The sequence below is a fragment of the Podarcis vaucheri genome (genome assembly GCF_965113315.1).
Source record: "Podarcis vaucheri genome assembly, chromosome: 1".
NCBI classification, from domain to species: Eukaryota; Metazoa; Chordata; class Lepidosauria; order Squamata; family Lacertidae; genus Podarcis; species Podarcis vaucheri.
The window spans coordinates 134,704,790-134,716,603 of NC_138759.1; positions in this window are offsets into that span (position 1 = coordinate 134,704,790).

Below are 11,814 nucleotides of genomic sequence, written 5' to 3' on the forward strand. Positions count from 1 at the left end.
CCTTTAAGACAAAAAGAGCCACTTGGACCCGTTTCCGAAGGGGAAAAAAAAACCTGGGAGCCGCAAAACCATTGTGACATTTAAAGCATGCGTGCCGCTGCCCTCCGATCTGACAGCGGGCAGGAAGGTGACGTTGGGACGGTGCGTGACTAACTCACACACCGCCCCATGCAACATCACAGCCAGTACAGCGCCCGCCACAGTGAGGAGTGTCGGGGTGCACAATGCGCCTCCTCCCCTCGCTAGTATCCGCCCCGGAGCCGCGGCAAAGGTGTAAAAGAGCCGCATGCGGCTCCGGAGCCGCAGGTTGCAGACCCCTGGCTTAGACCATTCTGTCCAAGTCAGTGGACATGCCCAAGGATTAAGAACTTCTGGGAGATGATTTATAATGAAATGAAAAAGGTATTTAAATATACCTTCCTGAAGAAACCAGAGGCCTTTCTCCTGGGCATGGTCGTCCAATTGGTGCCAAAGAAGGATAGAACCTTTTTTATGTATGCTACAACAGCAACAAGAATACTTATTGCAAAGTATTGGAAGACACAATATTTACCCACTCTGGAAGAATGGCAGATGAAGCTGATGGACTACATGGAATTGGCGGAAATGACTGGCAGAATCCGAGACCAGGGAGAAGAGTTGGTGGAAGAAGATTGGAAAAAATTTAAAGTATATTTACAGACGTATTGCAAAACTAATGAATGTTAGAAGGATGCTGGAATGAAGTTATATGGCTTTAGCAGAAATGTTATAAAGAATTAAGTAAAAATAGATTGTTAATGGACCAAAGTGGAAAATTTAAGGTTAGACTGTCTTAAGTTAAATTTTAGAACGAAAATTGAGAAAGATGGAAAGGACTTGCTGAAATAGCTAATTGAACTAGAATACAAAAAAGGGAGGTGTGAGGAGGTCGATGAAACAAGTATATGAAAGGTAAAGACATGGAAAGGTTGGATGTATTTTTAAATGTTTTTGTTCTTTTTTCTTCGTTGTTTTACTGTATTTTTTGTATTTTCTTTTTGTATTGTTTTTTTGATATATTGTAAGGTATTGTTTTGTTTTGTTTAATTTTCTATTGTTCTTTTTCTGTAACCTTCAATCCCTTAATAAATATCATTTAAAAACAAAACAAAAAACAAGTCAGTCACCTGGACACCACATTCTGCTCCAGCGGCAGTTTCCACACCACCTTCAAAGACAGCCACATGTATAACATTTTGCAGTGATGTAACTTAGGGGCTACCAGAGAAGAGACGACAGATGTTAGGCTATCCCTGTCCAGATAAAGGTGCAGCTGGGTCACCAGCCATAGCTGATAGAAGGCACTCTGTGCCACCGAGGTCTCTCAAACTTCAGTTCAGGGCTGAAAAGTAAGCAAATCACAAGTAAACAGAGATTGAAAGGTGCAATTGCCTAATTCCTAGCTTCCAATCAGCCGCAAACGTGCATAGACGTTTTTATTCTGCTAAGCAGGGCTTCACAGCCTGACTACACCCATATTTTCACACACACATGGCACAGGTTTACAGTCAATCCCAAACCTATCTCCATCAGTGTGGGAGGACCATTTTGTGGTTCGCCGCAGATACCAAATTGTTGTGGGCCAGCCCTGCTTCAAGTGACAGCGATGGATCCAGAAGCGGCGTACCTGCTCCTTCAAAGGGAGTGTAATCCAGAGCAGGCCCCCTCCCATCCATCTGGTCTAGAGAAGCAGTGCCTCAGCCTCATCTGGATAGGCTCTCACCTAATGCATTACAGAAGGACCTAATCCCAGGTCATAGGTCTGGTTGGGATGCATGGTCATTGTGCAATCCAACACCTAATATTACATGGTAGAATTAGTACACAGAACAAATTATCAATTCAGCTCTTTTCGAAGACCTCTGTAAAGAAGCAGGTCAGCTAGCAACAGAAATTATGCAGGGCAGAGGGCAGAAGGGCTTCTCCCAGGGGGGTGGGCAGCCTGGAACAGGAGTGGGGAACCTTTGACCCTCTAGATATTGCTGAGCTGCAACTTCCATCAGCCCTAGTAAGATGGCCAGTGGTCAGAGAGGATGAGAGATGCAGTTCAGCAGCATCTGAGGGGCTGAAAGCTCCCACACCTGCTCTAGAGTGTAGGCATTGCAACTAGCAGGGTCCCATTACACATGCCTTCAGCTGGGGGACATAATGCAAGACTTGGAGTGGGTTTGGGTTTTTTAAAGAAAGATTTTATTAAGACTTCTCATGATACATTGCAATAAAAGAACAAACTAAACAAAAACAAAGAATGGAGGAGAAGGGGGGGGAATATAAAATTCTCCTTCACAGGGAGATCTTAGTTTGTCTCACACAGAGAAAGTTGAGCCCTCCCAGCTCTCACCTGGGAGCTTTCATCTCTGAGCCTCCCATCCTGAGCAATCTCCCCTTCCCTGCCTCTCACACAGGGTCCTTCATCAACTAACCATCACCTACATCTGCATGTTCAGCACTCCTTCAACCAGGGTTGGGAGGAAATGGTGGTGGCTGCCCTCTAGAGTCTCTTGGCCTCTGCACCCACCCAGCGTGATTCAGAGTGAGCCCAGTTCTCTGTATGGTGGTCTCAGGTTCCCACTTCAACTGATGGGTAAGGTTATTTTGAGTCCCCCACACACACCCTTGTTCCCAACATAGATCTTCATTCACTCTTCCTTCCATGGTGGGGGGAGCCATTTTGTGGTTTACCTCAGGTCCCAAAATGTCTTGGGTCAACCCTGCAGGGGCTAGAACACTTCCTGTCACCAATAGGTCCAGAAGGATCAAGAGGAATGCATCCCATTTCCTGCTCCTCTGATGCAACCCATGGGCCACCTGCAGCCCCCGACTTCCTTCTGTACAACCCAGTTCTGGGCACCACAGTTCAAGAAGGACACTGACAAACTGGAACGTGTCCAGAGGAGGGCAACCAAAATGGTCAAAGGCCTGGAAACGATGCCTTATGAGGAACGGCTAAGGGAACTGGGCATGTTTAGCCTGGAGAAGAGGAGGTTAAGGGGTGATATGATAGCCATGTTCAAATATATTAAAGGATGTCACATAGAGGAGGGAGAAAGGTTGTTTTCTGCTGCTCCAGAGAAGCGGACACGGAGCAATGGATCCAAACTACAAGAAAGAAGATTCCACCTAAACATTAGGAAGAACTTCCTGACAGTAAGAGCTGTTCAACAGTGGAATTTGCTGCCAAGGAGTGTGGTGGAGTCTCCTACTTTGGAGGTCTTTAAGCAGAGGCTAGACAACCATATGTCAGGAGTGCTCTGATGGTGTTTCCTGCTTGGCAGGGGGTTGGACTCGATGGCCCTTGTGGTCTCTTCCAACTCCATGATTCTATGATTCTAACCCCCATACTTCAGTGTCAACCATACTGCTATGCCAAACAGAGGAGCTAGCAGGACTGTACAACTCACTCACAAAGGATGGCACCTCAAGCATCATTCCTATATCATTCACATGCGCTCTGTGGTTGAGTCGCAGAAGGGGACCATGTGACCCAGCCCCAGTGTGGTTCCTAGAATGGTGTTGGTTGAATCTCACATGTAGCTGGCTGTCTTCTGAGTTTCCTCTTGGCTCTTCTCTTTCTCTTTCTCTATCCAGCAGAACAAATGAAGCTGGTTGGAGGTGGCCAAGAAACCACCACAGCAAGAAACAAGGCCAAGCTGAAAGTGTGGGATGTGAAACACAAGAGCAGTCAAGTACAACATTCCTAGAGTGAACATGTTTACACATGGGGAGGAATGTTTGTCCAGCCAGCAGGTAAACTTCCTGTTTCCTTCTGGGCTAGGACAGACATCCTCTGTATGTGATTAGAGGTGGGCATGGCCTCACCTGTGCAGGTAACGACAAAAGCACTGGGCAGAGCAGCCATCTCCCTCTTTGACTACATGCATCAAAGAAGCAACATCTGCTTAGCCAAAGATGCTGTCTTGGCCTCCAGCCAAGAGAGGACAAAAAAACTGTCTTCTTATGGAATAGTTTCCAAGTGTATGTTACTTTTCTAAGCTAAGTCTGCCTTCTGGGATCCTACTGTGAACAGAATGATATGTGAGCAAACCTTTTTTTTTTTTACTTTTATAGAAGACTGTGTTGTGTCTTATCTTTTATGAGGGTATAAGGGGAAAATACCAGAACAGTTATTATAGATGCTTTAGCGAGCTTGAGCAAACGCATCCATTGCAAGTTTAAAAAGAGGAATGTTACTCTGCTAAATTGTGGAACTTGTTAACACAAGTTGGAAAAGGATATAATCAGACAATATATCCTCTCCTGAATCCCTGAACATTCCCACAGAAAGGAATCCCATTACAGTGGTACCTTGGGTTACAAATACTTCAGGTCACAAACAATTTGGGTAACAAACTCTGCTAACCTGGACTTTGCCCCAGGATGAGAACGGAAATTGCACAGCGGCAGCAGCAGGAGGCCCCATTAGCAAGGTACCACTGTAATCAGTTTCATCATGCAATAGTTGGACCTCCACAGCAGCTCTTCATTCAAGGACCTTTCCTAGGAAAGCTGTGTTAGAGACTGGGGTCCAACAGCCAGAAATGACTTTTTCACCAAGGGACACCCTAGTACTTCCTGCTAGTTGGAACAAGGACCCCTCTCAAATAAGTGTGAATTAACTCAGTTGCCAAGATAGATAACCTGGACCTGGGAAGGGTTGAAAACACACACACACACACACACACACACACACACACACACACACACACACACTCTGATGCATTTCTCCAAGAATCCTGTTCATGTTGTCAGGCTGGACAAACTCAAGGGTAACCACAGAAACCTCATAAAAAGCTGTTATCAGCTCCTGAACAATTACTGTAACATGCTGTACATGGGGCTGCCTTTGAAAAGTGTTCATAAATGTCAACTGGCTCAAAGAGCTGCAGCCAGATGGTTGACCAGCGCTTGCCACTGGAGTAGACGGCTCCCTTGTTACAACATCTCCACAGGCTACTGGTCTTTTTCCGGGCATAATTCAAAGTGCTGGTTATGATCTATAAAGCCTATGTTGCTTAGATCCAAGCTATCTGAAAGACTCTATTCCCTCATAGAGCCCCTTCCTGGGCTTTGAGATATTTGTGGGAGGCCCTTTTTTGGGTCTCTCCACCCTCTCAGACACGCTTGGTGGGAACTTGGGAGAGGGCCTTCTCGGTGGTGGCTGCTCCCAGACATTGGAACTTTCTGTCTTGGCAAGCTAGGCTGGCTCCCTCCTTGCTGTCCTTCTGCTAGCAGATGAAGGCATTCTTGTTCCAACAGGCTTTGGGGAACTGGTGGCTTTTAATGAAGGGGCTGGTGTTGTGCTGTTTGTATTGTAATAATCTGCATGTTTTTAATACAGTTTAGATACATAGATGATTTGAATTCAATCAGTGTTCAGCTGTATTTTAATTATTGTTTCCCTCCTATGTTTTTAGCCATTCTTATTGTGTCTGTAAGCCACCTTGAGTCCCAGCCAGGGAAAAATATATATAATAACAGCAGCATTCAGAAAGGAAAGATATATTACTGATGGGGGATTTCAACTTCCCAGATATCTGTTGGAACGCAAACTCTGCCAAGAATGTAACGTCCAACAAATACCTCCATTGCTTCTCTGATAATTTCATTTCCCAGAAGGTAGAAGAACCAATCAAGGGATCATCTATCTTGGACCTGGTCCTCACCAATAGGGAGGAGATTGAGAAGAAATATGATAACCATCTTCAAATATCTCAAGGGCTGTCATATGGAAGAGGGAGCAAGCTTATTGGCTACTGCTCTGGAGGGCAGGACTCAAACCAACAGCTTCAAAGACTTACAAGAAAGGAGATTCTGACTAAACATCAGGAAGAAATTTCTGGCAGTAAGAGCTGTTCAATAGTGGAACGGTCTCTGCCAGAAGGTGGCAGAATCTCCTTCCTTGGAGATTTTGAAGCAGAAGTTGGATGGCCATCTGTCCTGGGTGCTTTAGCTGAGATTCCTGCATTGCAGTGGGTTGGGCTAGATGACCCTCCAACTGTATGATTCTATGTACGTAGAACAACAACAACACTAGACCGCAGTCCAGGTCAGAACAGATACAATCCATTCATTCATTCATTCCACTGCCCTTCATCACAAAACTCACATTGTGGGCTTTTGGGGTCTCCAGCATCACCCTCTGGACACTTAGCTGTAAAAGGCCCCTTGCCACACAATTTGGCTCCACTCACCAGCTGTAGGCAGAAGCAACAGCAGCAGAAAAGCAAAATTTCATTGTCAGTAATGCTGCCATTAGTTAAAGCCATGGTTTTCCCAGTAGTGATGTATGGCAGTGAGACCATAAAGAAAGCTGATTGCCGAAGAATTGATGCTTTTGAATTATGGTGCTGGAGGAGACTCTTGAGAGTCCCATGGACTGCAAGAAGATCAAACCTCTCCATTCAGAAGGAAATCAGCCCTGAGTGCTCACTGAAAGGACAGATCCTGAAGCTGAGGCTCCAATACTTTGGCCACCTCATGAGAAGAGAAGACTCCCTGGAAAAGACCCTGATGTTGGGAAAGATGGAGGGCACAAGGAGAAGGGGACAACAGAGGACGAGATGGTTGGACAGTGTTCTCGAAGCTACGAACATGAGTTTGACCAAACTGCGGGAGGCAGTGGAAGACAGGAGTGCCTGGCGTGCTCTGGTCCAGGGGGCACGAAGAGGCGGACACGACTAAAAGACTAAACAACAACAACAACAATGCTGCCATTTGAGAGCTGGAAAGAGCAGCCAGCATCACAATGCAATGCCAGCCACTGAGGGCCACCAACAAATGTTCCCTAGACCTCCAGTTGTCTCCTTCACCATAGTCCAAAAAGAAATGCCGGTAGAAATGTGTATAAACTTTGGACTTTCTGCAAGAGACATAGCTCTGAGTTTTGCATAAAGATTGTATTGAATTTCTGTTTGTCCCATTTACTCATGATTGATGAACTATAGGTCAAAACATTTGGCTCTTCCTTTGTAATTGTATATGTATAACCCTACACACCACATTCATCTTTTGGCCAAATGATAATTAAAGGGAGCAAACCCACAAGATGACCAAAATAATTACGTTTCTTTAGATCAAGGCCATAATTAAAGCATCGCAGTTGGGGGTCAGGGGAGCACTGGAAGCTGCCAGGCCAAACTGCACACAAGTTAATAGGGAGAAACTGAATGAAAGGTTTTGGGTACAGTTGTGCTATAACTTCACCACTTGCTTTCTGCTGAAGCAACCACAGGAGAGACAGAACTGCACTGCAGGGTATAACAATTTGGTAAACCCAGTAGGTATTGGTGGTTATAAGTCCTATTCGGGAACCCAATATTAAAGGGGTGACATGGCCCAGAAATTGTTGGTTAGCCTCATTATGAAGCAGAGAAGCCATATTCATAACAGAAGAAGCAGCTTTAGGAGTTTGGAGGGTAGCAAACTAGCTATACTGTTACATTTCCACATGTGTCAATGCAGTATAGACATTGCAGCCTTTCGACCCTCATGGCTTAACCTTCATGACCACCCAATTTTTTTTTTCTTGCCCCCCTCAAAAAAAAAAAAAATGAGTCGTTGACTACATGGAATTGGCAGAAATGACTGGCAGAATTCAAGACCAGGGAGAAGAGTTGGTGAAAGAAGACTGGAAGAAATTTAAAGGCTATCTACAGAAATATTGTAAAATTAATGAATGTTAGAAGGATGTTGGATAGAAACTAAGTGGTTTCCAGCTGTAATGCTTTAAGAGATAGGAAAAAAGGTTTACAAAAGGGTAAAAGCTTAATGGTAAGGATTTGCTGAAGTAACAAACTGAAGTGGAATACAAAAAAGGGAGGTATGAGGAGGTTCGGGGAAATAAGTGTAAGGAAGATATGTTATGGAAAATCAGTGTGGTTTTTTTTTTTTACTGGTTTTATTTTGTATATTTTTTATTTTTCATTTTTACTGTTATACTTTAAAAACTTTAATAAATATCTTTTTTTTTAAAAGGAGTCGTGAAATGATAAGGCTTCCCTAGATTTCTCTACATGGCTACAGGAAGCCTGTGGAACCTGGTGACAAGAGGGAAACTAACGCCTGGTGCTAGCCATAGAAAACACAGACTGCCTCTTCCCGAAGGCCGTGCCTGGTGGACTTTTCATTGCCAACCAAGTTTGCGCAGCAGCTGGGACGATGGAATAAAAACTTGCCCACAATATCTTTGCTTAGCTTTATTTTAAGTATTAATCAAACAGCTGCAAAACACCCTTCCTCACCACTACACACTCCCCCAGTCATTAACCAAATTCTTTAACACTACACTAGTCAATTAGTAAGTCAGAGAATACAAAATAAGAGAGTAAGATAGCAAGATATGATACAAAGCATTTGGTCAACTTAAATACAGTATTCAAAATAATCAATCATCCTATCACATCGCTGTGCTCAGTGCAGCAGGTAAACTCCCCTTGCTAGTTAGGCAAATTGCTAACATACCACAGGTGTGCTGAATTGTTGATAGCTCACAGGTGTGCCGCCATGCAGGGTAAGATTACAAGCACACACACCTCTCTGAGTAGCACCATTCACCACATTAATATTAAGAAAACCTAACAATGCCCCCTGTGCTGCCCACTCAGCTGTTCCTTGATACGGTCTCAGCAAACAGCAATAGCAATTTAGCTCAATGAGTTCTTCCCATTAAAAAATAGCTTAAACCTTCCACACTGGTGTCTCTGAGGCAGTTTACCACACTTTGGTTTGCAAGAAGCCTGAATTATATCTTAGTGCTGGGACTTCCGGGGAGGTGCCTCCGGTGATGGCGGAATTCCTCTGATCAGGAGGAATTTGCCCCATGGGAATTTGGGTCTGACCGCCACGGCGAGGCGGAGACCCGCAAAAAATCACAGGCGGGAGAAGCCTGTGAACGTGGGATTCGGCGGGCACCTTTTGCGCCTCCCCTACTCGCAGGGAAACCTGGGTTCGGGGGTCCGGAGCGACGTGGGATGAGTGGCGTGGTGCTTTGAATCGTCTGCTTCTTCCACGGAGCGAAGCCGCATAGCTGTTGCCGGAGAGCGCTGACCTTTTCCTGTGGACAATTTGACTTTAAAGTAATTACCCGTGAGTAGAGCTGAAGCAGGAGAATTGGATTTCTAAACGTTTAATTTGGTACCGTAACGGGGAGGTTCAAAACAGGAAGTCCGCCTTCCCCTTTTGTAAATAGACTGAAGCAAGAAGGCATCAAGCTGAAGTCTTGGAAAGCCTTTTGTAAAAGACTAAATTTCCATCGGCAAAGAACATTAAACCCCCCCTTGGAGGCAGGAGAAGAGGGGGCGGGAGTTGTGGACTGAGTATGCCTGTGGGAGAGAGCGAAGAGAGCTAAAATACCGCCGCTCTGACCCTGGAAACGGGCTGCTAGCAGGACCGACGTCTTTTGGAATGTTCATTGACAGCGTTTAGAACGTTCATTGACAGCTAGCTAAATAAGAGAAATACATTGTTTCTACTGTCTTCGACTGCTTTAAAAAGGAGTAGAAGTAACTGAAAATTGAAACTAACTTTGGATTGTTTGAATTGTGTCTAAAAGAGGGCATTATTGACTATTACAAATAGAAACTGTTTCCCCCTAGTGGAAGTATTTGAAACTGGTTGTTTTACAAGAGTTGGGCTAGGGGAATTTCCAGCTGCAAGATAAAAAACTGTGAGACTCTGGGACTGACCTTGAATCTTTTAAGTGCTATGGCAAATGGAAGGGGGAAAACAGACCAGTCAACTGCTGACAAAACAGTAAGGTCTGGGAGGACTTGGCAACAACCCAGGAGAGATTCAACATCAGGCCCCCCTGCTTCTTCTGCTGCTGCCTTTACACCAGTACACTCAAAACCAAGAGGAATGTCAACAGAAGAGGCCTTAGTGGCTGCATTATACAGTGGTGCCTCGCAAGACGAAATTAATTCGTTCTGCAAGTTTTGTCGTCTAGCGAATTTTTTGTCTTGCGAATCACGAAATCCCATAGGAATGCATTGAAATTCAATTAATGCGTTCCTATGGTCAAAAAAAGTCCAAACAAAGCCAAATTTGGTACAACAACAGTTTATTAACTGCTCTTTAAAGTCACACATACTGTAAAGAGCAGTTCAAAAATTGAAGGGAAAATAAATTAACTTTATAAACAAAACATGTCTTTGTTTTTAGACAAAGGAAACAAAGTCGCGAGACGTTTTCGTCTTGCGAAGCAAGCCCATAGGGAAATTCGTCTTGCGAGGCAAATCGAAAACAGAAAAACCTTTCGTCTAGCGAGTTTTTTGTCTTGCGAGGCATTTGTCTTGCGGGGTACCACTGTATAAGATAAATGATTCACTGGAACAGCTTAACAAGAAAATGGATGCGATAAATGCGAAAATGGATGTTTCAACTACTAAAATCAACTTAAATACAGAAAGTATAAATAATACCAATACAGAAACCACCCAGAAATTGATACAGGAATCTACTTTGATACGGCAAACTGCAGAGGAACCCAGGGAGAAAGACTGGAAAAAGTTTAAAGACTATTTATAGAAATACTGTAAAATTAATGAATGCTCGAAGAATGTTGGAATGAAGTTATATGGCTTTAGTAGAAATGTTATAAGGAATTAAGTATAAATAGATTAATAGAATATTAAAGGAAAAATATGGTTAGAATGTGTTAAGATAATTATAGGATAGAAAACAGAGGAAGATGGAAAGGAATTGCTGAAACAATTAATAGAAGTGGAATACAAAAAGGGAGGTGCGAGGAGGTCGTTGAAATAAGTGAATGAAAGATAAGATATTGAAATTGTTTGACGTGTTTTAAAATTGTTTTTGTTTTGTTTTGTCAGTTTAATGTGTGAGTGTTGTGTAGTGTTTGTGTATTGTATTGTATTGTTCTTTTTTATTGTTCTTTTCTTTTTGTGTAGTGTTTAAATTGTTGAAAAAGTAATAAATATAATTTTTTTAAAAAAAGAAGGATTATATCTTAGTGCTTTCACAGTTTTGCGCAACTCATTCCCTTCCAGAGGGGGGAAAAATGGTGTGTCAGCTGAAACATTTCTACCCAGAGCCTCAGGTGCCCTGTAAATGCTCAGCTAGAGATGCATAACATTTCACAGAGGAAAACAGGGGCACTCCTGTCCCTGCAAGGGTGGCGCTAGGGATGGAAGCTGGCAGGCCATGTAGAAAGGAGGGAGGGGGAAAATAGGGCAGAGGTGGTGGAGATCCAAAATTAGGATATTGGAGGGTAGGGGGTTCCCTGGGGAGGGGCTCCAAAAAGCACAATAGAGTCCACATATAAAGTCCAAAAAGCACATTGGACCACATCACTTCCGATAATATTCCCAATGACCTGTGTGTTCTTAGGAGGATACACTTCTTCACATGTTCTTAGGAGGATACACTTCTTCACATGTTCTTCACATGTTCTTAGGAGGATACACTTCTTCACATGGAATTCACTTCCACAGGGTATGATGTTGACCACCAACTTAGATGCCTTTGTTGTTGTTTAGTCGTTTAGTCGTGTCCGCCTCTTTGTGACCCCCTGGACCAGAGCACGCCAGGCACTCCTGTCTTCCACTGCCTCCCGCAGTTTGGTCAAACTCATGCTGGTAGCTTCGAGAACACTGTCCAACCATCTCGTCCTCTGTCGTCCCCTTCTCCTTGTGCCCTCCATCTTTCCCAACATCAGGGTCTTTTCCAGGGAGTCTTCTCTTCTCCTGAGGTGGCCAAAGTATTGGATGCCTTTAGAACAAGATGAGTCAACGTCCTGGAGCATAAGCTACTAGTCATGACGGCCATATTCTGCTA